The sequence below is a fragment of the Lathamus discolor genome, chromosome 1 (assembly GCF_037157495.1).
Source record: "Lathamus discolor isolate bLatDis1 chromosome 1, bLatDis1.hap1, whole genome shotgun sequence".
In the NCBI taxonomy this organism is placed as follows: domain Eukaryota; kingdom Metazoa; phylum Chordata; class Aves; order Psittaciformes; family Psittacidae; genus Lathamus; species Lathamus discolor.
In genome coordinates this window covers 122,847,264-122,874,973 of record NC_088884.1, presented here as the reverse complement: position 1 = coordinate 122,874,973, position 27,710 = coordinate 122,847,264, and the positions used below count along the sequence as shown (strand labels likewise).

The following is a 27,710-nucleotide window of genomic DNA, read 5'->3' as shown; positions in this document are numbered from 1 at the left end:
CAAGTACCAGCACCCAGTGCCCTTCTGGATGGGATGGATGCAGCTGCACAGACTGCCTATGGCCAGAGAGTTACAGGTGCTGAAGTATTCCTTGATGGTCTCAAACCTGCTAATTAGTGTTAGAGGCACCTGCTGCTGCTACTCCCTGTCACCTTCACCCAATCAAGAAAGCAAGAATCTTCTCCCAGGACACAATGCTTGCTTGTTTTCATCCCTGATGTCTTTCCAAAGGATCAACAAGATTTTAAAAGGGTTTTTCCTTGAGTTTCTTACAGCTGTACAGTTTCTGAGTACATAGCAGGATGTTGCTGTTCTGTTGAGCGCTGGTAAATATATAGAGACTTGCAATTGTAAGTGCTGGGGATTGTTTTATTTATTGATGAATAAAATCCTCTCAATGTTCACAGTTCAAGAAACTAATGTAAATGTTGAAATACCTCTTTGCTGTCTGTAATTAGATAAAGTGTTGCAAAGACTTAAAACTCTGTTGCTAAAGGAAGATATGTAGGGAAATTTAAAGTGCAATCTGAGCATTCAAAAAAATGTAAAGCGAAACTTCAAAGTTATTGCTGTTGTTGGAAGAAGTTCACAATTCTGGAGTAACTTGTGATAAAATACTTGTGGCTTTTTAATATTGTTTTAATTGCTAATCATTAAATATTGTTTTGAGATTTGCTAGTTAAGTTCTTTATTATTTTTCTTATTAATTGTAGGTAAATATTAAAACTTCATTTTTTTTTTTAAGTGCTAAGTTTTAAAATTTTGCCTGCTCATAATGTCTTATCTGGTAAGAGCTGCCTCTTTCTTTATAGACTTGGTCATAGAAACTGTAACTGTTTGCTTAGTATTTTTTGTTCTTAAGAGTTTTTTCACTAAGGAAAGAGGATAATCTGCCAATTCAAATGCTATAACTTCTGACAAAATTATCTATTGACCAAGCTTCAGGGGAAAAACTTGCTAGAAAAGACTTAATTTGACAAACTGTTTTAATTTCCTAGGTTTCTCCTAGTTACAGCTGCACAGGGGTGGCTGACCCTTTATCTCATTAATAGTGTTTAGAGGAATTATTTAGATGTGAATGTTATTATTTCTGTTATGTGTCTGAAATTCTAAATGTTTATCAGATGATAGCAAAAAACTGAAACAGTTTAGGACAAGGTTTCCAGTTGTTACTGTGCCTACATTTAATGCAGATATGTTCAAATCAGATAGAAGTGAGTGTGAGACCCTTCCTCTTCATCGTGGCTTACAGATTCGTGTGTTCTCCAATTTAAGGTTTTATTGTGGCCTAATGGTAATATTTTTTCTGTCCCTCCTTGCATAAAAACTGATGTTCATCTATCTTCTCAGCTTCTATTTAATACTCTCTTAAGTATTGTTTTTGCTCTTAGCCAAGCTTGAGGATTAAAAAAACATTCAAAAATGTTTCCTTAAAAAGTATCTACATCAGACTAGGTGATCACAGATATTAAGCTGTTATCCTGGGAAGTCACATACAAAAGCTGTCTTAAGCAGCCATACTTTTAATAAGTGTTTTCAAAATCTCACATTCTTGGCAGCAGTATTTTATTTATGCACAGTTCATTCTCTATAATGGCTGTTATTTTGGCTTTGAAACAAAGCAGATTGTGGAAAAGCAGTGACAGAAATTTAGAAGCACTGGCTTTTAGAGAAAATAATGACTTGCAACTTTTATTTCATTTTGTTTGTTTTTTTTTTTTAATTGCTTTCCATATCTTTACTGATAGCAGGAGTAAGCAGTCAGAATCCCAAAACTGTGGTGATTGGAAGGGCAAACATGATCAATTGTGGTGTTTCTAAAGTAGAAAACTAAGGATTGAACTATATGACACCATTATAGGTGATAAGCTTAAGAGAGTCTTATGTTCCCATCATCCTACTACTTCCTCCAAACCAAGGAATATCAAATGAGATTTTTTAGTGGCTCAGATTCAGGTTACTGTCTTGTGTAAAACCTATTGCTCTTATTTATTTTCATTGATCTATAACACAGTTTGACAAAGAGCGGTAGAAATGGAGTTGAGCATCCCTGCTTGCAGAGATTTGAACATGAATAATATATAATTGTAACTGAGATGATAAACTGCATCATACTTTGGCATGTTTTAGGATAAAATGTTCAGTCAGAACTTATGCTTGAACTGAGTTGTTGGAAGAGAACTTTTAGTGCAGGAGGTAAACAGCTTAACTAAAACATTAATCACTAAAATAATTAAATCTTGCCAAAAAAGTCAGGGAAAAGAATCCATAATTTTATTTCCCTGTTCTTGCAAATAAAATTTATGTTGGTAAATTTAATGCATGGAGAGTTTGAAAAAAAGAATGAAGGTTACTTGATCTGGTCTGAGGGGACAGAAAGGATTGGCTTGGATGTGTAAACTGGAAACAGTTTGTAGGACTTGCTAAGGTGTTGCTTCACACATACAAAGGTGTGTTGGTATTCTCTGTTGCAACTGTGTGTATATGTATGTGAGCCTTTTGTGTGTGTGCCTACCGGGAACAGGTCTTGCAGCTGGTTGGGCATGGACCTGTGTTGGACCATTAGATCTGGCCCTATTCATCTAATAAAGAGGTGGTTTTGTGATAGAGCTGATTAACAGCTTTTTAAAAAAAAAACAAAAACATTTATTTATTTATTTATTTAGCTAAAGCAATATCTGGGTAGTGATTGTATTGGAGCTAAAATGGAGTTTCTGCTGTGCCCTCTTATGTTTTGTGTTTGAGGGACAAAGAGTGTTTTGAAAAGAGAATGACTACATGGAGTCTGGCCGAAATTGTCCCTGAATCGGGTACCTTGGTTTGGACAGTGGCAACAGCTTTCGTCTAGGAAAGCATGTAAGTTCTGAATGTGGTTTGGTGCTTCAGTAAAATGCTCTCTAGCTTCCAGAACCTTGAGGTAAATGGAAAACATAAGAAAAGGCCTTGGCACTAAGCCAAAGTAAGCTTTTTTAAAGACTGCAAGGTGGAAAGTAGTTGTGTATTAATACGTGATTTCAGTTTTACCGTAGCTTAGCACAAGATATGTGTTGTGGTAAATACCGGAATTTAAACACCAGTTCTGTTTTATGGAAATTAAGGTCCTTTAGAATTTGCTTCTGTTTTGTCTCAATGACAATGAGATACTTGGGTATTTTGGTTTATTTAAACATTTGGCATCAGGCAGAAGAAAAGAAGCTACTCACCATCTCAAAAGGTTGTAATCACACAATTGTGTGAGGAAAATATGAGCAAGGTTCTCCCTTCCTCCAATAGGTTTCTTTCTGATTTTGCCCATGTCTCATTTGCTTGTCTCGAATAACTGTCAAGCTTAGCATTGCAGTAATGGAAGGGGAGGAGCAAGAGGGAATGATGGAGGGGGTAGTGGGTTTTAGTTCGGTGATTTTTAACTGCAATTCTGGGTGTATGCAAGAGAGCTTCTCAAGGAGAAGCACTTGTGCAGGGGTGTAGTAGGAACAGTATTTCTGTGGGGCTTAAGAGAGCTTACTGTGGGGCTCACAAGCAGTTTAACACTGTTTCCTTAAGCCTTTCATATCTTTCAGAGATCAAATTTATTTAAGGCAAAGAAAGGATAAATCCTCCTAATGCTGCAACATGCTTATCACATTTAAAAAAAATAAAAAATCATATTTGAACTACTGTGATGTTTTTCTGTTTACTTCCATCACATTTAGGAAGCCGGCTGCTGCATCAAATAGAAATTATTTGAAAGATGAAGCATAGTCACTGTTTTCACTTTGCTTAGTGTATTTGTAACAATGAAGGCCAACAGCTTGTATCTTTCCTATTCTTTTCATAATTCATGTCTTTTTGATCAGTTACGGGATAATTTAATTTTCCATTATTATCCTACTTTTTAATGGCTCTTTCTAGTCCATCTGTATCCCCTGCTGTTAGTATCTTTTAACATATTTTATCTGTTTTCTTGTGATAGTCTAAATTATTTTTCCACATCTGAGCAGTTTGCCACCAAAAAGTATAAAACTTGTTTGTTATGTTGCTTTCACAAATATTTTTTTTAAAGTTCAGAATTTCTTAAGCTCTGGAAAAATATATAGGTGCGCTTTTTCTTATACAGCTGAAGATACATCAACCTTTTATAATTTTTATGAATACTTATGAATGTCTATTCATTAACTAGAAAGAACAAGTTCATTAGTGTAATAATATGACAAATGCTGTTGAACTTTTCTGCAGTATTCCTGGCAGTTTCATTAAACATGAATAATTTAGTGGTCTTTAATTAAACTTTCATGCACTGTTCATGAGCAGGTTAGTTTTAATTCTAATATGTAACTCTAATTAACACAATATATTGTAAGATATATTGCCACAGGGAGGTCTAATTTTTAAATACAGACTTTTTCCAGTTTAAATGTCAAAATACCACAGAATTTTAAGACTAGCAAAAGCAAGCTTCTGTGTCATCTCTTAAATACTGTGTCATTCTTTATTATGAATGCATTTCACAAATATCTTAAATTTACTATTCCTTCTCTCATTGTTTTAGCTTAATCAACCCCTTTTTAACTTTCTAATGAACAGTTAAATCTAAAAAAGAATTCCTATCACACTATATTATTTTTTACAACATTCTTGCAAGGAGATACATGAATTGGCTATGAATTTTCTCTGTTTATGCAAGGCGCCACATTTGTCTCTGCTGATACCTAACTCAAGCTAAGAGTTATCTTTATCTTGAAGACTAAAATTGATCCCTGTATGTTCTAATTACATGAGCATTCTAAGAGGTAATTATTTTTGGAAACTCAATTTCAGTAAAGGAGGAAGCAGCTGTCATATTTCTAGATATGTACTAAATTTTCTAAAAGAGGGTTTGAAAATTGATGATGCTTTCACAAGGTTCATTAGTTAAGCTGCCTTATTTATTTATAATTTTTATAACAATGGCAAATAAGTAACAAGGCTTGAACTGTGTATTTCTACACCTCTTACTTCTGATGGTGTAGTTGAGGTAAATGGCTGTGAAGAATCTCAGTGCCAGAACTTTAAAACAGATTCACAAGGGGAATAAATTTCTGAACTGAGTCTAAAATGTTGCCCTCTTCATGCTGTCCTATTTTAGGGGGTCATGGCTACAGGGTAATGACATGTATTTGGTTTTTGGGCTTGTGTCTTTGCTAGTAGGTTCAATTTTAGCCTGATTTTTTGTTCTAAACCCAAAAGAAAAAAAAATGCTGGCATGTTTTTTGTATATCACTTTAATTATTTTGCACTTTCCTTTTTTCTCCTTGTGTCACTCAGGAAAAGTTTGTGCACGTTCAGTGGCACATTAAAAAATGGCACCCTATACTCTATGAAGTCAACTACCAGTGCAGGTTGGCTGGGGAATAATGACGTAAAAAAGTAAATATCTGCATTAACTTTTTTGCTTTTGTTCACATCACATTATTTCAACTGAATTGTGGGCTGATTTGCTGAGTAGGTTATTGAATGCCTTCTCAGTTGTATCCTCACTTGTTCCATCATGTATTGCAGCCAGAATTGTGGAATCACCTCACACACTGAGATCTGCTTGACCTCTGTCAGCCTAACAGTCTATGAAATCTTAGTAACTGACCTGAGCACAGTGAATATACTGACATACAACGTTCACAGAACAAGCTGTTTATGTATTCTTATAAGAATTTCAGTTAATGATTTAAACTTAATTTTTAATGCTTCTTTATATATATATATATATATACACATACATATATATATTATATATATAAAAATAAAAATTTCCAGCTCTGTTACTTCATAGCCTTTTGGAGTTCTGGAAAACTTTAAAATTGCAGAAAGAGATGTAACCATGTATAGTGTGGAAAGGGATTGAAATTCTTAGTGAAATAAAGTCTAAAGATCTGGCAAATGCTTGTATTTATACATCTGCTGTTTAAAACTGTTTACATGCTTATTTTTAATCAAGATAAGAAAGCGATATTTAAATTCCGTATTTTCCTTAGGCTAAGCATTGCTGTTATTACCGTAGCAATAAAATCTTCATTTAAAGCCATATATTCCTGATCACCACAGTGTAGGTAATCTAGACGTATGTGGTTTTAGTTCAAAGGACATGACAGCTCTGACCTGTGTTCTGTTTGCTCATGGACTCTTGGCTACCCTCTAACACCATTATTGCACTGAGTGACTTTCAGTGACTTAAGCATGCATATGTTGCTGATGTGATTTTGGGTTCCTCCTCCTCACCCCAGAACAGGACTTTAATGTCCACTTAAAATGGGGAGGGGTGTGTATGTAGTACTCCAAAGCATTATGTTAATAGCTGCAGTAAAAGTACACACTAAAAGAGTAAGGTTTCATCTTTTATGAAACAGTGAAGTGTCACTGCAGAGAAGTACCAATACTTAAACCAGCATTGTTACTAGTTTGGGGGGGGGGGGAATCAACATTTTGAGAAGTCATTCTGTTTGCAGCACTGAAAACTACTAGATGTATTGGTAAAAGTGAAAGGAACATAGTTGGGAGGGGTATAGATGACAACAGTTTTAAGAAGTCTTGTTATGTGCTCATGAAACTATAACAAACTTACTACCTCCTTAGATTTTCCTCTCCTTTGCTCCATGTTGGGTTTGAACCTCTGCTAAAAATGCACAAGAAGCATAATCATACTTCTTACCATGTTTAATCACCTCTTGCTCCCCTCTTTAATTCGGAAATTATTTTGAAATTTGTAAAGTAGTGCTAAAAAGTCCATTGAACAGGAGAAAAGCAAACTCCAAATACAACAAAAAACATAGAATGAAGACAACAACCGCTCTGCTTCTACCAAAATCTATATTTAACTAATACATTTTTCTATTTAATTGGCAACATTTTGTGACTGTCAGGACATTCACAATATATTGTTAAACCTACATGGTAAAACAACTGTTGATTGTGTTTGAAGGTCTGAGTGTATATTATAAACATTACTGGGATAAGAAGCTAATACACAAGAATCTGTAAAGCTGTAATTACAAATTTGCTATACAGTAGCTCTTCTTATATATTCCACATTCACCTCTCAGTCATTTGGAAGTTGTACAAGCCAATGCACAGGCATCATTTTGTGTTAAAGAACTGGTATGTCTCCACTGGAAGTGCGGGTGCCTTATTCAGTGTGTTCTCAAGCAGCGAATGATAGGCTGATGGAGAGGTGGATGGAGGAGCAGATTGTTTCTGAGACTGCTGTATCAGAGTAGAGCACTGAGCACACTTACATGTATGTGCGCTAGTCTGAGGGAAGCGCATACCTTTCAAGGCAATACGGCGTAAACTTCATTTCCAGAAGCAAGGGAAGTCCGACGAGCACAGGAATGAAAGGGAATTTTGGAAGCAGTCACCAGCTACAATTTTGCCTGCCTATTCGTTTCCTTACTACCATGAACTAGCCGTCTGGCTTGTGTTGATAATTTGTAATGTCTGCTATGAAAAATATTGCATACAGTGTTGCTATTTTTGAAGTCTGAAATTTTGCTAAGGACATACCAAGCTAAACAGCTAAGAGGTTTTTATTTGGGTTTTTTTTTTGCCCCCCCCCGCCCCTTTTTTTTATTTCTGTGTGTGTGTTTGGTTGGGTTGGTTTGTTTGTTTCTAGCAGGAATTGAGTCTGTCCTTTGCTTAAATATTGCTATTTTTGAACATACAATGCAGAAAAATCTGAGATTAATTTTGCAATCCTGATTATAGATGAAATATTACTGGAAGTGTGGAACACCGATATGAAGACACTGAAGTATATTTCTCTTTCATATTTCAAAAGAATATATGGCTATTTGACATTCACACCTGACACTGGTTTTCATAGGCCTGTGACTAATACCTGGCTCTAGTTTTACTCATAAATGTGCTGTATATCACCTCAGCTGCTCAAGATTTACAGTCAGAAAGAGTTATGAATTTCACTACAAGCTTTAGAGTTTTCCTACAGCAATGGGTATCTTAATACTAGTTTCAATGGAATTATTACATCAGTTGGGCAAAACTAGGTGATCAGAGGTTATGACATTCTGGTCATATGTCAGTTTAATTAATTTTCACTCTTCAGTCTTCTAATAAAGTATATTTATTACTTTTACCAGATACAGTGGAAAAAAACCCCAACCAGACAAAAACTGATTGGTATGTTTGCTGATGCTAGGTTGTTAGTACTGCATTTCAGCAAATAAAAGAAAATAAAATAATGGGTTAAGTATTATCCAAAGGAGCTTTCAGAAGAGTCAGATAAAATTTAATAGTTTATTCTAGTGTCTGTAATTATTATTAGGTATGGGGTTTTAAAATGATAGTACAAACTCGATATTTAAAGAGTATGAAAATGATTTATGTTTCTAGACAGAATAATCAGACTCTCAGTAAAGCAAGCTACAGGACACAATTATTACAAATAGAGAACTTATTAGGGTGTTTTTAAGAAGAAGGGAAACGAATGATACACAGGAGATTGCAATTTTAATAGCAATTTAAAGGTAAAAAGCCTTCCTTTAACAAAAAATTGTAGATGTGATTTTGCTGAAAAGCATTAAGTTTTATTTACTGAAAGATTACAGAATTTGCTTCTAATTTACAAGAAGAATGCTAGGATTGAAATGTAAATAGTTCTCAAGGGTAATTCAAAAGATACTTGAGCATTTTGAATAGCATTCCATTTTATTTTAGGCATGTTATGTTCTTTTTGCAAGTAAGTTACACTTCTCTGCCTATGGTGAAATACTATTCCTATGGAAGAGAGTATCATAAATACTCTGATATCTTTTGGTTCCTTAGCAGATATTAAGACAATGAGAGAATCACCTATATAGTACAAAAATAACAGGAAATTATCCTTTCTTTTACATATTTTTTTCTCATGTCTGAAAAAATGTCGTGGTGTTGACAAAGTCCACTTGTGGCAACAGGGCAATGACTGGCCAATTTTCAATATAGTTACTTATACCCCAAAAGGAAGTATTGAGCAACTAACACTGGAGGAGAAAAAAGCAATTGGAGTATGGAGGAACAGGAGGGAATGCTGTCACTGTCTAATCTTTCCATAAACCTAACGTTATAATCTTGGCAGCTAAGAAAGAAGAGATATCCAAGAAATGGAACTAATGCCCATTTAAGAAATTCAAATACTGCTGACTTTCAGAAGTGTTTTATGAAGCCTGATATTCGATATAAAACAGTTACAGTCTCAGCAATAAAAACAAATAACCTTTTCCTCTCTCTCAAACCTATTCTGAGTTTTCATTACCAAAAACCTGTCTTGAGAAGGATTTTTTCAAACTACCATTTTGCGGAATTTGTGTAAAATGCCTACTTAGACAAAGTATTACTCTTATTAGTTGTATAAAGACTTTGACTGAAAAGCAACTTCCTGATAAGTTCTAATGTAAACATCCTGTACATTATGGGCTAATGTAGATTTTTTTTTACATAGTTGGACTGGCGCTTCACTTTTAGTTACTCTCTGCTCTAAAGCAAGCTTTATATCATTAAGCAGAGGTTGGTTATATCATTAAGAGGGGCTGTGGAATCTCCACGCCCAGAGATATTCAAAGAAAAAAAGTAAAAAGGGGGGGGGGGGGGAGGGGGAGGTGGGGTCACATCAATGTACAAGATAGGCAGATGTTGGGGTGGGAAACAAAGATCTCCAACCAGCAATGGTTCTGCATCTGAGATCATAGTGCTTTATGTGGTTTATGAGATTGATGTTATAGGTTATTATTAGATCCTGTTATGGTGCTGGCTGCAAATTCTGACTTGTCTCTTGGTCATGTTATTGCATCTACCTCCTTCCTCCCAGATGCTGCTTAGCTTGCTTGGGTCTACCAGGTCCTTGACTTCTTTTTAGGGTGTCTCTGGGCCATGTTTCTTGGTGCTTGCCATCTTAAGGACTAGGGTTCCTGTCCTTATCTAGTACCTTGAGAGAGGCTGGGGAAAACAGAGGGGAGCTATAATTTTCCTCAATATTTCAGAGCTGTAGTCTTCAAAATTTCTGTTTATAAATGCAGAGGCCTCAAAATCTTTGGCTATTAATAGTAGAGCAGCCCATCCATTCAGGGGACATATATGAAGTATGAGCATCTGTGGAATTTTCTACAGTAATTCTTAATTGAGTATAGAAGATTTTTGTGTTCATTTCCATTAACTAGTATAGCCTAAAATTCTCAGTGTTATACAACTTGTTTTTCATTATTTTTTCTAAGACATTTCTATTGCTTTTTTTGAATAATAAAACCCCTTCGTCCTTAGTTGAGACACTTTACTTGGACAGAAAGAAAGCAAAAATAAGACAAAAATATTCCTCAGCTATGCAGGGATATGTGTGTCTTATTTATTGCAGTTTTTCAACTGAGCCTTGTCATTATTTTAGGTTAAGCATTTGAATGTGTTTTTGTCTTGCTTGATGGGACAAATGTGTCACCTGTAATATTTTGAGGGTGAAAAAGCTGATAAATAAAACAATAAAGCCAAATGCTGTAGGTATGCAATTACAAGGGTGTAGGAGTTTGCACTCATCTTTGAGTGGTATGCAAAACTGTCTATTAAAATCTCATAAATTATTTTCATGGTGCTGTTTTAGATATATGCCAATATTTATTTCAGCTTAATATTGTTTTTAATGAATGCAGCAGAAGTAATGTGATTAGGTTATGTAGAAAAATGATTCATAAGCAAATAAGGAAGCTATCTAAAACCCTGGTTTTTGCATTAAAAAAATTCTAAATACAAGCTAGATAGGTACTGTCTTTTACTGGAGCTGGTTGCTTTGGGATTTGGAAGTGCGTGTGTGTGTGTGTTTCTTTTTTGCCAGGTCAAATTATCATTAAATACATGCTAGTGTAAAAGTGCCATCAAGCATTAAAATGCAAGTTAAACCACAAAATAAAAAGTGCTTCCTATATTTTATTAGTAGATACCTTGGTTTTAACACTGCAGATTTCCTGTTCACTTCTAGTCGCTGGTATAGTTAATATGATTGCATTCAAAACACATTAGGGCTAAGAGAAATTACTTTTTTATTATTATAATTTTTGTGCATAGGGTAATATTTGTTTTGCAGCTATTTGATTTGTTTTTATGTAATTTTGTGTGTTGAAGCCTCTTGGGTCAACTCTGTATATCAGCTTCACTAGGAATTGCTCTGTACAGAATAATTTATCATCTTGGATATAGTTTGCACAAAGCTGTAGCTAGGCTATTCCTGCTGCCTGATTCACCTGCTTGTCTCAGATAGCACCCTGGTATAAACTCAGCCCAGATATTAGCACCCTTCAATACCTGTAAAACCAAACCCCTAGCTAACTAGGCAAGTTGAACATGTCTAAGTTACAGATCTGAAATTACTACTGTCTAAGACCATTTCTGTGTTGTCTGAGCTTATGCTAGCGCCTTCATTAAATGCTGGTAGCTAGGAGCTTTGCACCTGTCAGATTAGATACATGAAAGCACGTAATTGAGCCTTCTTGAACCCTGTGGGATTGAAGCGCTGTTTTAAGCCAAAGAGTGCACCAAGTGCTTTGCTGTATTTGAGCCTTAATGCATCATGAATTTTACAAGAATAGGCTCACGTTTCAGTATATGAGATTAAATATGCAGGTGCCATTCTCTATATGAATGGTGCAAACTTTAGCAAATGCTTCTCAAGCAGTCACTGAACTTCAGAAGTTTGTAACTAAGAGCATGAAAGTCACTTGCCATCTTGATTTGGCATTATAAGAAGCATCCATCTTTCTGTATTAGTTTCTTAGTACCTTCATATGTTTGATACAGAAACAGTAATGACGTAAACATGGTATTTTTAGAGTAAGGATTTGCAAGATGTTAAGTTACAACTTAGAAAAAAATACCTAATCAAAATAACACAAGTTTTCTAATCTCAGAATCTGTGAGATGCAATTGTACACTGTACCTGCTGTGACCAGAATATCCTCAAATGCCTCTGTCTCCTTTCTGATCACGCAGGCACACTATTACAAAATTAGCATTCAAGAATAAATTTCAGCCTTCGGACACTTCCAGAAGTTCTCTATAGGAGCAGAAGCCTTCCCTCAATCCAAACTCATCTGTTCTGGAAACTCCAGGGAAGAAATATTTTAATGAGCTCCATGCACAGTAAAGTACTCTTTATCCAATACTCTATATCAAATCCTCTCTGGAGGAGATGCTGTGAAAGTCTCGCAGAAATGTATAACGTGATAGCCCTTTGCAATTTGTTTGATTAAAAGCATAAGTTTCTGCATACTGAAGATGAAATTAAATCTTCCAAAACTCTGGGTATGTTTAAATTGTGTTATTAAATTTCACAGACAAAATTTATAGTTCTCCCTGCTGGATGCATATGTATCTTATTCTATGCTAATAAGTGCAAAGCCAAACTCAGTTAAGAAGGAATGAACTCAAGTAAGAGGTGTTGAGCTGAGGTACTTGAGATGGGCAACTGACCGCGACTCTTATTTTGCATAGTGTAGATTATGAAAATGCCTTGTGTTGAATCACTAAAACATGCAGTCATTGACTGCAACAATCAAAAGCAATCAGAAAAAAAGTCGTTCTTGTGTGAATATTGTATGAAGCGAACATCTTTCTAGGAGTTCTGTTTATTTTCTTTGTTTAGACTCAGTGAACAATCCCATGAGGTACTCATCAAATGTTGTCAGAAGGGTGTGTGGGGGGAAAGTACTTGGTGGTTTTGATTCAAAAATCAGCTTACCTACAGAGTATATTTCTGTTTTCAGACAATTTTTATTGGTATAACTGACTGCAAATTTAAAAATCCAGTTTCCAGAGTAAGTAATATTCTTGGGGGTTTAATGAGTTTACATGAAAGGAAAAGAAAAGAGGCTAATTTTCTTACAATAAAGTTGTCTGCTAGAGTGTGACAAAACAAAAAAAACCCACAACAGTAGAAACTGGGTAGGAGGTGATAATATCCACCTAGAACTGAAGTGCTAAAATATGCCCATCAAAATATACAGAGTTGTTTTGTAGTTTTTTTTTTTTTAAAGCAGAATATAAAGACTGCTTACTGACTTTATTCTTTTTATTAATATCAAGATTAAATCATAATTAAAAAGTCTTCTAGGAATAATTCAGCTGTTGTCCATGATCTTGTTACTGTCATGATACTTGTCAAAACTAATGCAAATATCATGCTAAATACTTTGTTACAGGCAAAACAGAAACACACCTTTTGAGGAAAGTGAAAAACTGTTACATTCTTAATTGAAAACAGACTAGTCTAAGAATTATTTTTAGCAGTTCACATTTAATTATTACAGAAAGATAAACAATAATAAATAGAATACTAGTACAAATACCCCTCACAATTTTAATACTACAGGTACTAGAGTAAATAACAATTAAGTTAAATGCACACCTTCGAGTAGTTCTTAATCTTTCACTGCTATGAGAGACAGTGAGGTGGAAGAATGGAGGAAAATATGGAAAGTTGTCAGCATCCCTTTGCCAGAAAAAGTCTGATTATGATGTTTTCTTCATCTTTGCCCTAGAACATATAAACTTGAGCTATTCTTATGTTTGCTAGGACACCTTTGCACCTTGTTCTTTCCTCACTACTCTGAAAATGTGTTCTGTGATGCATTTTATATGTGTTAGATTCTGGTTTCTTTGTTCTGTTACCTGCAAAACCATTTTTGTCCAGAGCTGGATTATTGATTCTTCAGCTGACTGTTAATTAGTAGTTTCAAACCCAGGGGTATCCACTGCAAGCGTGTGCCCATCTTTTGACATCCCAGGTACTCCCCTGTGCTGCATCTGACACTGACATTTCTAGAGGCCTCTGTTGTCATGACAGGTCTGTATTCCTCTTATGCTACGTTATTCTACTGAAGCCATAAATACTCCACTCTACACAGAACAATTACTTTTGGCTACTATGCATATATAAAAACTATGTGTACACCATACAAAGATAAGTGCATGTAAATCAAGTTAAGCATACCCATGTATTTCTTAACAAATTCCTGTTTTAGCTCAACCAAGTGAAAAGAAAGCTTGAGGCAGGTCAAGACAAGTTCAAATTAAACTAACCTGAGAAGTCTTAGTCCTGAGGCCTTACAAACTCAATAAGAAGCTTGAGACCTACTACTAGTGATAGGAATACCATATTTATAGGACCATGGGGTGACACATACAGTTTGTTGTATGTTTGCTTCTGAAGTGACAAATCCAAACAGTTCTGCTACTATGAAAATGTGTGTTTTGATAAGGTATTTACACCTTGTTTTAATTGCATAAAGAAAGAAAGTATTGTTCATAGTCAGTGCAAATATTGACCCCAACTGAAATACACACATTTCTTATCAGAAGAAATTACTAGGTTTCCAGACAGTTATGTCAAGAAGGTCCAGTTTATTGTAAATAAATAAATAATAAATCACATCTTTGACATGTGATGTTGGCATGCATAGCAGCAATAGCTAATGTTTGGAGGAATATTTGGAGGGAATAGCTTTCACCTATATTTCAATATTTACAGCATAGTTTATGAATTTTTGACATTTGATTTCTTGTTCTTTATTCCTGTTGACACAAAAATCCAATTGAATGACAGCATTTCAATTCAAAACCTGTAGCTGTTCAATATGTCTAGTATAAAGAGGCAACATTGCACTGAGGATCCAGCATATTGTTTTTATGCCTGTAACCCATTTGGATTTCTAAGTCTCTGTAAAATTAGCTGCATAAACCCATTTTGGTCTACCCACTTGTATGGGGTTTATGGATAAGGCTCTTACTCTTTTTCAGGAATACTCTTCTCTTAAGAAGTTATAAATTGCTAATTCCTTTATTATACGTTCTTTAAATATAATCAGAAAGGTATAAGCTTAAAATATGTATAATTTCCATAAAGACACAAAGCTATTTTTTCCAGATCAAGCAAAAGCTGTAGAAATACGTATTATTTTTAGAATCATAAAGGTTGCCTTGTCCAATCTCCTGCTCAAAGTTAGAGCAGATTGATGAGGCCAAGCAGACTGTCCAGCCAAGTTTTGTTCAACAGTTCTCTCTGTATGGAGTGTTTTCTTGCAAGCAGTTGGAGTCCCCCTGCTGCAATTTTTTCTTGATGCTTCTCCTTTCACTGAGCACTCCCGGAAGAGACCAGGTCTATCTTCTCTCTAGATCCCTCTTAAGCAGGTATAGGCAGCAAATAGATGTCACTGAACTTTTTTAATAAGACACAGCTCTCTCAAATGCTCCTATGAAGACAGGCTGAAAGAATTAGGCTTGCTCAGCCTGGAGAAGAGAGGGCTGTGGGGAAACCTTAGAGCAGCTTCCAGTGCCTAAAGGAGACCTACAAATCTGGAGAGGGAGTTTTTACAAAGGTAGGCAGTGACAGGACAAGGGGGAATGGCTTTACAGTGAAAAAGGATAGATTTGGATTAGATATTGAAAATAAGTTCTTGACTGTGAGGGTGGCAAGGCACTGGCACAGGTTGCCCAGAGAAGCTGCGGCTGCTCCATCCCTGGAAGTGTTCAAGGCCAGGCTGGATGGGGCTTTGAGCAGTCTGGTCTATGGGAAGGCATCCCTGCCCATGGCAGGGGGGTTGTAACTAGATGATCTTTAAGGTCCCTTCCAACACAAACTGTTCCATGATTTTATGAAGTAAAAACAAGCAAAAGGAAAAAAATAGCCTGCTTAATTACAGGATGTAGTTCAGCACTGCAGAATTTCTCTTCTCTTTCTCATGTGGCTTAAAATATGGATTTTCTCCACCCTATAAGGTATGATGCTTTTTACATCAGTGTTTTTCAGCACATATCTGAAATGTTTATTAATTTGAGGTTTTCATCACTTGAAACAAAAATGGCATTAAACATTGTATTTCATTGTTTTCAAAGCAATGTACAAGGCTTTTAAAATTGAATCTTATTTTGGTTTTATTGAATTGATCTAAAAACTGGCACAGAGCAACAGGAAATATGAATATGGGTATAAAAGAAGGCAGTTGTTTTCAAACTAGTGAAAGACATTTAGTTATTCCTTTCATATGGTGACCAAATAACATTTTAAAGCTGTGTGTGGTTGGGAGGCTTTCTCAGCCTAAATGTACCTGTATCTGAAGTGTTACTCCTGGGATTGTTGGGTTAGTGTTTTCTTTGTCCTAAATTTATAACCAGGTGTATATCTTTTTTTAGTTTGTTTCCTTATGCCAGTATTATCTTTACTTTTCCATGAAAAAAGATTTGTATTTGCTTTGCTTTTTTTTCACATAATGCTTTTTTATAAACATGAGTTATTTTCCCTGTTGGTCTGTTTCTTTGACTAAGGTAAACAAGCCAATAGCCTCTCCTTTAACCCTGTAGCCTGTCTATTCCCCTGTTTAGGATTAATTTATTTGTTTCAGCTGTAGTCTGAATTCATCTTCCTTGAAAACAAATGATTATTCAGTCTTCATGTGAGTCTCTGTGTGTGCTACTGCCTGGGGGTTTGTGTGTAGAACTAAACCTAATTCTACACATGAGCTGTAATTTTCCTCTTTCTTCCCAAAGCTTATGATACAAGAACATCATGTGCTGGTACTGTCTTCAGGCCTTTCTCTATCTTTCTTATAGTTATATTTACTTTCCACATACATAACTACCCAAATTCTTCTCACCCATTTCTACAAAGTGTCTTACAAAAGTTGTTGCCTGCAATTTTTCGTATGACACCAAAACGTCTATTTTTCCACTTGCTTTTAATCTTATACTAGTATTGCTCTTTAGATTGGTCCTGAGACATCAGGAACTTTAAAGCAAAGCTCTGCAATCCTTCTTCCTAATTCTAAAAGCAGAGTCTAAACTCAAGTGAGTGGCTTTATTTTTAAAATAAACAACTGCAATTTTGCCACATTAAAATCAGTGTGATTTGATAAGAGAAGACTATGACTAAAAAAGTGTTGTAGAGCCTTTCTTAATGAACAGCTCCTCACTTCCAGGCTTGGTTTCAGTCAGCTCTGCGGCTTTCTGACTTCCAGTCCTCTCTGCACAGTTTGGTCTGTAGAACCACACTCTTTCTGTCCTGGAGGAGGGGTCTCTATCAGTCCAGTCCTTAAACTATTTCTTGGACTTTGCTTAAGTTCAGGTTCCTAGGCCTTGCTGCTGTCTCTGCTGATCTTACTTTGGACTTTCTTACTCACCATGGGAAAAGTAGTCTCCCTAGAGATTCCCATTGGAAAATTCATTGTTTTCCAAACAAAGGTTTTCAACTCAACAGAAGTGAGAAGAAACATAACAGGCATTAAAACTGTCCTTTAAAACACACACACACACACACACACAAAAAGCAACTAATTCCAATGCGATATGACAGCAGTAGAACACTGATGTTTCTAAGTGCACACCAAATAAACATGGTGGCTGTAGGATTGTTTCCACTCAGAGTGCTTAAGATTTTGCTAAAATAGATATTCACATAACTCAGCTTTGACTGCTAAGAAAAAGATAAAGGCAAATTCTAAGAATTATTTGCAAAGTGTGGAAATTCCATTTAACTCTAATCAAAGAGTATCTCTGATTTAGGTAGAGTCTTAAAGTATAGGGAAGCCTATTTTTACATATCTAGTTGTGGAAGACAGTGTTTGGGATTTGGTTTTGGTTGTATGGCTACTAACAGATGAATAGTGAAAAATGGGTGTGACACTGAGATTTTATTTAAGAATGCATTAGATACGTTACCTCAAGCAACTATGCAGTTTCAGTTGGCTCAAATATTAATACTGTAAAATTCATTTTACTTGGAGGGACAAAAATGCTATAGCTTGATTGATTAGACAAATATGATATTTGAAAATATTTTGCAAGTTTGAATTTGACCAATTGAAAGGAACAAGAAACTGTTGATATTTTGCACAGCTATTTTTCTCTTAAACAACATAAATATTTCCTTTGTTTGTGATTATATTTTTATTTGTACTTTATTTCCAGTCCTGTGCTTCACAGTCTGGCTTTATTAACGTCTTCCTTATACTAATCATAATTTTATGTAAAGTATGAGTCTTGTCTATAGTAAAAAAACTATAGGGTAGCTGTTGAATTTTCAAGTGATAATAAAGGAAACTTGTGAGATCTGAAGTTGGAAACTGAGCACTTTAACAAATTATGCATAACTTGCTGAGCAATCAAATTGGTGTGAGGATGAAAAGATGGGAAATTTATCACTGACTAAGAGTTAAATGAAAAATAAAAGTAACGTGGCCTTGCATTTAAGTTTCTTTCAAGGAAAACTTGTAGATCTCCCCATTCTCTGAACAGAGCTAAGTCATCCATCACTTTTGAAAGCAAAACAAAATTGATGCAGTTTGCTATATCTGATTAGAAACCACCAGGCTTGTGCACAAATAAGCAGGCAGTGAGCTAAGGAGTAACAGAGTTACCAAGTGAAAACTCGTGCAGTTTATTTTTAAATAAATTACTTTGCAATAGAAATGCTTCTGAGATAATATTAAAGACCAATAACATAATTCAAATTATGTTTTCTGTACCAGTCTAATATGAAGTCTATTTTTAAAAAATGGTTTTCCTATGAATAATTGTCATTGTTTTTCTAAAGTAGTTTTCTGTCTTTTTGTTGAAATTATTTCTTTATGAAAGGCATACTGTGAAATATTTCAACTAAAATATTACGGCACACATCTTTACAATGGATAACCTTCATACATAAAGTGCAGAATAAACATACATTTACTATGGAGTAGAATAAATATGTATATGCACCTATAGATACACACACAAATCTGGGTATCTATGTACAGAAGTAGACAATGCAAGTGAAGGTATCTATATAGCAAAGGATGCACTTCCCATTATCCTCTTTCTGTATATCTAAGCCCATGGAAGAATTACTTCTATTTCTCATAAAGTGGAGTTGTACTTTAAGTTCATAAGGATCAGCTTCCTTTTGTTGTAATGATTCAGGTGAAAGTGGAAACCGCTTCAGCTAAAGTCAAGTGAAGGACTATAGTTGAACTGACCACTCCAGTATTGACTCGTGACATTCTTGGGTTTTTATGGTTTGTCATGTAACAGGAGTTTTCTAGTAATTTTTAAATGTCTTCAGCCCCCTCACTGAGTGTGGGTTTAGTTTTGGTTGTTTCACTTTTTAATACTATATTCCCAGGGCATAGGATGGCATGAGTATGTGAAGGTGTTAAAAGGAGAGAGGATGTTGAGATGAAACTGGAGAGCTATCCTGGGTTATCACATGAAAGGGGGAGATGATAGGAATCTAAGTAGGCATTGGCTTTAATAAACTGCCTTATCAATTCTGTTAGGCTTCTCCGTGAAGAAACTAGTTTGTTCAATTGAGAAATACATTACGAAAGCAAGCACGAAAACATTCTATCACAAAAGCAAATATTGGATTGGACAACCAAGGGATAAGCGAGCTGGTGTGAAACAGGGAACACTAGCACCTCTTCTAGTTTCCATTTCCCTCATCTCCTTCCTCTTCATGCTTAATGGCTCTGACCCTTTCACCTATATGCTGAAAGGATAGCAGTATATAAATGAGGAACAGTGCTGAGCCAAAAAACTTAGCTTTTTCTTACAAATAAGGAAAGTACACATAACTTTTTGGTTTGTGTTTCTTTTTAGTTACCAATAGAAAAAATAGACTTAACCCTCAGTTTGTATATCATTATGTAAACATTGGTTAGTCAAATGTTGTTCAAGTCAAGGGAAAAAAGCTGGGTAATTTTAATAGGACCAAGACTAAGGTCAAAGGCATTGATTGTGGTGAGCATGGAAAAGTATAAAATATCACTTGTTTAAAAAAAAAAAAAACCAAACCCAATAAAAACAAACAAAACCCAATCAATCAAACAAAAAAACCCCAACAAAACACCATAAAACAAACAGAAAAAATTTCCAAACAAAATAAAAAGCTAAAATCCACTAGTGACAAAGGAAACTATACCAAGTTCAAGTGCTATGAGATACTTAAGTCTTGTCTTTTGTTAAGTCAGTGTGTATTTGCTGTGATAGGCAACTCTTCTGTCAAGCCAGTACTGATAACATTCACTATTATTATTATTACTACATATACAGTTAAGAAGGAAAGTATGATGACAGGGAACAAGAAGTGCAGAAGGTAAAGAGAAGTGCTCAAGTATTTATTTAAGGGGATTAGGTGGTAATGGAATATCCGTAATGAGTTATGGATATTTACCTGCATCATAGCCAAAGCTTTGGTATGCAGCTGTATGGAGAGTCAGCCAACACCTGAGAAATCCCATCGTTGCACAGGACTTGTGCAGAAGCAGCTCCTAGGTTAGTCTGGCTTACATTTGTGTAATCTCAAAGCAAGACAACCCTGCTGACTCCCTATCGACTCCCAGTTAGCAGCTAAGAGAAGTCAGAGAATTGCAAAGTCCTCTAGTACAATACGGGCACAGTAGCCAGATTAAAAAGATCACAAGTACTTCTGTGGGATCATTTTCATAATTATACTGTATATTGCATAGCTATTTAATTTCAGGAAAATACTTGTATTTCTGTTGTACTTACAAGATAAACACCATCATTTCAAGTAAGTACATATTCTTATGTGATCTTTAACTCTTGAGAGTTAAAAAGGGTCAAAAGAAGATTTAATTTATTTGACTGGGATTTCTAGAGCTGTCAGCAAACTCAAACCTTTACAAGTGTTGAAATTAGAACCAAGAATACAATATATCATAATATTTGTCATCAAATATGTAAAGTGTTTTTTTTTAAGGGCTGATTACTATGATTTGAAAAACAAAAATAATTTTTTGTTTCAATCATCAAGAAAGAAATTATAAAAAATTAATATTGGAATATTCTGACATACAACTGAGGTTTACAGTTTGTATCTTATATTAATGTTGATACAGACTTGTATATGTAAAAATATGTATGCAGTATATGTGTGCATACACACTATGCATATATACACAAGAAAACATAGTAAAGGCTGCTATTTGTGCAAAAAAGCTTTTTGATCTTAGTGCTGCTTTCATGTAGGAATTTGTCTTTCTAGAAATTTATGTCTCCCTTTAATCATTCCTAGCCATGTTTTTGGCAGTAATCTTTAAAACAGCAACAGTAATGAATCAAGAGTATGCTTAGGAACCTTTAACATCAGCTTTTGAGTTTCCTGAAAAGGCTTTGAATTAGCTTAACAATGATGATTTTTTTTGTTTTTAACTTGTAACAAATGTTATTATTTGCATTATGCAAATGCATAATCCTTATTGCCTGCAAAAGGTTCAAAATTAGAACTGCTCCAAACCATGGCAACCTCGTTTTTATTTTGGGTTTGTCTGTCTATCTTAATTGAATGCTAAGATTCTTGCAGGACTCCAAAGCTCAAGTACCAATAAAAAAGTTTTAAGCGTTGTAAAACCTATTCTAAAGCTAATAGATGTGCTTGGCTATGCTACACAGGCAGCCTTTTCTTTCTCTGCTTTATTTTGTGATATTCATTATTCAGTAGAATATAGTACTCTCTATGTTACAGTAAACCAGTATTAAATGTACAGGAATAGCTGAGTGACAATGAGGCTTTTGCCAGTGTTGTGGATGTGTTTGTGTGTATGTGAGATGGCAAGCCAAGGGCTGTAGATGTTTTCCTGCCTCAGAGAAGACTTTTAGCTGTGATGCCAAGAGTGCTACTAAAGCTGGTATTGCTAGTAATTAGATGCATTCATCACATTTACACTGCAGTCTTGGATATGAAAGTAACTGCTATAGCCACTGATGATCTACATATACATATGTAAAATTAGCTAACTCATATAACTAGATGTACCTCAATTTAATCAGTGACTTGTTGGTGCAAAAAGTATCTTAAGCATTCATTATCAATCAAGGAGAAATAAGCAGAGGTTATGACACTAAATAAACATTATTTCTACAGTTTGATCTATTGTAAGACATTAATGTAGTAGTTCCCAACTTGTGAGGAAAAAACTTGAGAAGTGTTTATATCCCAGTTTTAAAGACTATTCAGAATATGCGACTGTGGCTGATGGACATTGGCATAGACCAGGACAACACATCTGTAGTCAGTTTTGTTTTGTCTTTTCCTCCCCTCCCTCCCCTGCTGCCCCAGTTTAGATCTGTTGCATTTTAATCCTCCATCAGCTTCCATGTGTCACTTAAGTAGCTACTGTGCATAACTTTGTCCCTTTAGCAGTTTTATTTGTTGAAAAATGTAGCTTATTAATTTTATTTAATAAACATTTATGGGTATTACTAAAATTGTACTCTTCTGCCAAGTTTCTGTTTGTGTTCTTTTACACTGTAGATTCTATACTGGTATTTTCTCTTTGTGACATACAATCTCTTTAGGTAGGGCCTCAATTTATTGTTTTATCTTCCCAGTTTAAATGTTGCTTTTTTTATTTTTTCCCTTTTATTACCTCTTTTTTTTTTTTTTTTTCCTAAGTGTCTGCTTCAACAGCAATCCATAGGTCAGGATTAAAAAAAAAAAAAAAGTTAAAGGAGAAATAAAAACTTAAATGATAGAGAGCTTGGAACTGGTATATCTCTACCTATCTGTAATTCACTGCTGTAATTTTGAGAAGAAGAGACTGTGGGAGAAAGCTACAGATTTTGAGTGGTTAGGGAAGAGCACTGGAAAGCACAGGTGGATGAGGGGGCTCTTCTGCAGGGCCCCGTGTCCCAGAGCTGTATCCTTCAATACAGTAGAGAATATTGTGGATCACGTGGATGTCTTCAGGTTAAAACTTCAGTTAAACTGTACAGTATTTCAAGTTTACAGTGTCTAAGTTTTTACTGTGTTGCAGGGGCACAGGACTGATGGCAGTAACCCAATGTGTACTTTTTCCTTTTCCAGACCCTAGATAATGTATAAGACCAAATGAAAGAAGTAGTACACATTTTCAGGTATCCAAATAGCACAGTTCTCATATTTATTAAAAATTGTCTGAAGGCTGAAATCTCTAGCCCAATTATAGTTTTTATAGGAGAGATCATTTGTGAGTACAAATAGGAAGCAAATCAAAGAAAAACAAAGATAGGTCCTTAGAGATCTAAAAGTCATGATGGAAAGAGAAAACATGACACTCTGAAGTGGTAAATTTTAATCTGATGAATAGCCAAGTATTGAAGAGTCTGTTTCAGCATTCTGTAGCAGCTGTGTTCTTTTGTAGTCAACAGTCTTCACTGAAATGAAATGAAGGAATAATCTCACTCAGCATATATAACATTCAAGGTACGTCAAGTACATATTTCAGAAGAGTAACAGAAAGAAAAGATATACAGAAAACTGTCAGATAAGCCCTTTTGGTACAAATACATAGAATCTCAATTTACCCTACTTCTTTACAGATGCAGGATTAAAAAATGAAGAAGGGGATAATTTTCCATTAAAAAAAAACCCTCAAAATTACATCTTTTGAATTAGAATGCCCTTATTTCACAACAAGGGCAAAGCAACCCTCAGAGTAGGTGAAAACCTACCCGTTTGATTATTTTTTTCTCTCTGAATTTGAAAGAATTATAATTTCATAAGGACTCCCTAATAAATTGCACAATAATCTTGCTCAGATGAGAGGATTTTAGATAAAAATCCTCCCTGATGCTACCAGCGCTTTTCCTGTACAGATGAGGACCACTGAATCATCTGGCCATTATACTCTTTTGCACAGGATTTAATAAGATTGAAGAGAGTTAAAAAAATACGGGATAAAAATAAGAGACACTCAACTATTTTGCCGAAAAAAATTTAGGAGAGGTTGACATAAGTACTCATAAGAGTTACTGGTAAGCATTCACATAAACCAAGAAATGATTGATAAAGATGAAAGATAACAAATTAAACCTAGTAAAGATATATTTGTACAATGCCTGCAATTGTATAATTTAAATGTCCACTGTATAATTCTACATCTAATAGTTTATTGGATTAAAACACAAACATTTATGTACAGGAAATAGTAAAGTAACAAACAAAACCTAAAAGTGTTGAAGTGCAATTCTGGATTCTGCAAGGTTTGAATCTGGAAAAAGTATTTTTCCACATTCTTGTTAATTTAATGATTTGTCTAGTGTGAGGCATCACATAATCTGAGCAGGATCAGGAAAATGGGTGTCATTAATGAAGATATTAGACTGCATGTCTAACATCTTATCTGCTATTCATCTTATCTGATGAAAGTTTGCATGTATTAACTTTAAAATTAATTTGCTTAAGGTCATTTAAACATTAGCAAATTTAGAGCAGGTTATGTAATCTACAGATTGAGAGTGTTCTCATACAAAATTAAACTATTTCGTTTCTCTCTCAAATTAGTTCCCAAGGTAGCTGCACTAGAAAAAAAGAAGGATACAAAAAGTATCACTCTTAAATCAATTTGACAACAGAGAAAGTTCATATCTCATAAAGAAGAACTGATAATCAAAGACTCGGGCTGCCTGTAGCTGGAAGCTAGGTTTCCACCACGGAGTTACGATATCACAGGCAAATTTGGGGTTGGAAAGAAACTTTTCTCACATGAGTAAGATGGGTAAGTTCAGTAAATTGTCTTATCATATCTGGAAGTATTACTACTTAGTCTCCTTATTTCACTAGTTTTAGTGACTCTCTTAACGCTCTGGTTCTTTGAGGCAGTCTGTTGCTGCCTTTCTAATGCCTTTGCTTTTTCAGTGTTGCTACCACAGGGACTAATGAAAAAGGAAAGAGACTGTTTTCCTTTAATGTAGTCTCTGGGTAATACAGTAACAAAGTAACAAACAGAACTTAGGCTATCACAACAATACCTCACCTAGCTTAACTAAAAAACAAGACTATCAAAACAAAAGTGTGCAACTCTGAACATTTAAAACTATGATATAGTGATAAAATGCAATTCTTCCAGTTTTTATGGCAGAATACTGGAATTTATACACCACAGAATGTATATCTTCTTCCTTCTAAAATGGGTTTCAAACAATAATATTCATATTTATGCCTTTGATTCTTTTGATAATTGTTAGACGTGCTTAAGCATCTGCATTAAACCACTGATGCTTCATAAACATCAGCTATTGCTGGAGAATATGAATGTGATAGGGCATAGAAATGTTATCACACGCATTTCTGTAAGACAGTGTTTGAAAGTTTCCACAAGTGCTTTGTTCTCAACTCACATTCAAACTACCTTCAATTTTTCTGGATAACTCTTTATAAGCAATGTAATTGAAGAAGTAGGGCATTTTAGCCAAAATCATGGTCAGTGTATATTAGTATGAGCACTGCCTTGTGTTCCTCTCCTACAGTTTTTGACACTGTACAGCAAATCTTTGTGATGCTGACAATTTCCGTACCTCCTTTTATGCTTTGACGAAAGCACCACACAAAGAAATAAATAGTTCAAAATATGTAACAAGAACTGAATATGGGACTACTCAGATTCTTGGGTTTTAGTAGTTTTGGTAACATTCTCTTGAGCTGAATTCTTGTTGGATAAGTAAATTGATATTTGGACATGGTTTCTGCAGTCTGGTTTATGGAACGCAAGGGAAATCCTCTAATTGTTCTCAAGAAATAAGGAATTCTACCTGAAATACTTCATATGCTGATGTTTAAATAAAAATATTCAGCATCTTCTGGAATAGGAAGCATTCAAGGAGCATTCATGTAAACTTCCTTAGAAGAAAAAGTAGACAAAATCTCCATTACATGGGTGGAAGCTAAGTTATGGAATTGCAGATAGTGTAGTTGTGTGACAGCGATGATGCCAGGATAGCAGCTTTAAAACATCTGAAGAAACGCAAGGTACTCATTACTTGACAAAACTCAAAAGAACACTGAAAGAACGCCCTTATAAAAGGGCTGACAAACTTGGAAGTTAAAAAGGTGAAAACAATACAGGTAAAATTTTGGGGCTTATACTGAATTTGGAAAAAAAAATGCAGTAGAATGAAGATTATACAGCTAAGGTAACGATCAACAATTTATTTTCAGTACCCTGAAAATGTGTTACTTTCAATATCTGAGTTTATTAAATGTTCAATTATATAATGATTATTACCAAAAGATCATCAAAGTCAATACTGGTTTTTATAGCATTGTTTTAACATACCTGGGAGATAAATAGATTGAAAACTCCTTTAATTCTTCGGTTAGCCACAGAATATAAAATCAGTAGAATTAATCATCTTCTGCAAGGAAAGAGTATGTGATTAGATGATTCATTTTTAAGTATATGTCAAGTTCTAAAAAGGAAGCAACTTCAGTTTTTCATCTTGGTTGGGATGAAGGATGAAATTTGAAATGCCCACATCTCTCAGGAGAGTACTTTCTCTTCTGAAAAATCTGATCTGAATTGCTCAGCGGAGTCTTACGGCTCTACATAAGATGCTTTTATGCCTGCTGTTCACATTCTGAGTCATGCAAACTTGCAAGGAAAGGAGGAAAACAACACAGACTGAATGCTTGATGTTCTACGAATTGCTCCACATGTTTTTTTCTGATAACACAGATTACATTCTTACATCTACTCTGTAGAGCACGGGATGTGATGGCTATATTATAGCTCACCAAATAGTTTCTCCTGTTACATGTTTGAAGAAAAATACACAAAAGATAATGGAAAACTCAGTTTTGTAACAAAAAGAACTGCTGCTATTGCCAGCATGAAATTTTGAGCTGTATGGAGCAAGACAAAGCAGAGTATGATAAGGTGCGCCAAAATACAACAGAACCTTCATATTGAGAGTTTTCTAATTATTTTACATGTATCTCATCAAAACAAACACTGCTGGAAGAGCTCAAGCAGAAAAGGGATGACTATTCTTCAAGTCTTGATGCTTAAAATTATGTACCTAAATCTTCAGTTAGACTCTATGGGAGTCTGGTAGCTAATAATGCTAAAATACAAACCAAAATGTGAAGAGTTGGAGGCTTGTATATCAAATTAATTGTCTCCTTGCTTTAGAGTCCATTGAAGGAAAAACAGAGGAATAGTCTCAATCATATGTTAAATAAAAAACATTGTCCTACACTTAAAATCACCAGAATTATCTGTTCTGGGAGATTTGGAAAACTATCAGGTATATAAAATCATGACCATAAAAGGAGAAGTGTTTGGTTGACTTAGAAATACCTATAAATAGTTCATACTTGAGTTCGAAAACAGTTTCAAAAATTGCAAGATGGAATCAGATGGAAAATCAATTGCAGCTTGGATCAGTAGGAAATTTATTTTATTTCTTCAAAGACAACACATGGAAATAATCACTCTGAGAATGCCTCATGAGAGTTTTCCTAATATGACACAAATTTGTCCAAATAGGCTGTATGAATAGGCTTGTACATTAAATACTTTCTGCAGACTGGTTATTAGTATATTAAGAACTTTTCGGTATACATAACGGATAAGCACAAGTTCTGTGTTGACCTTTATTTGGTTTTAATTACAATAATTTAATTGTTTTAGATGGGTAATGAGTGAGGGATTTGAAAGCAAGCCTTGAAAGCTAGGGTAGAATTTTAAGCAGGTTGGCCATACATTCATATGAGGTTTACTGAACAGTTATTGCTTCTAGGTTTGAAATGGCATTGCTACATCTTAATATGAAGGGTTAGTCTTTGATGGAAGCGAGCTTGGCAAATACACAGAAATAAGATCCATGCATCATAATATGTCTAAATAACCTAAATTATTTTGCTATTTTATTTATATGACAATGAACTTTTTCATCCTTTTCCAGCTGAGATTTAATTT

The 27,710-nt window shown here is 34.9% G+C and overlaps 1 protein-coding gene across 1 annotated transcript in view; it reads left to right on the top strand.

Moving 5' to 3' along the window:
- The window catches only part of FSTL5 (follistatin like 5), a 359,720-nt gene continuing 332,010 nt past the window's right edge, over positions 1–27,710 (top strand). The window contains exon 1 of the mRNA XM_065693765.1: positions 1–350. The gene's annotated coding sequence lies outside the window, so the exon portion shown is untranslated. The remainder of the gene's footprint in view (positions 351–27,710) is intronic.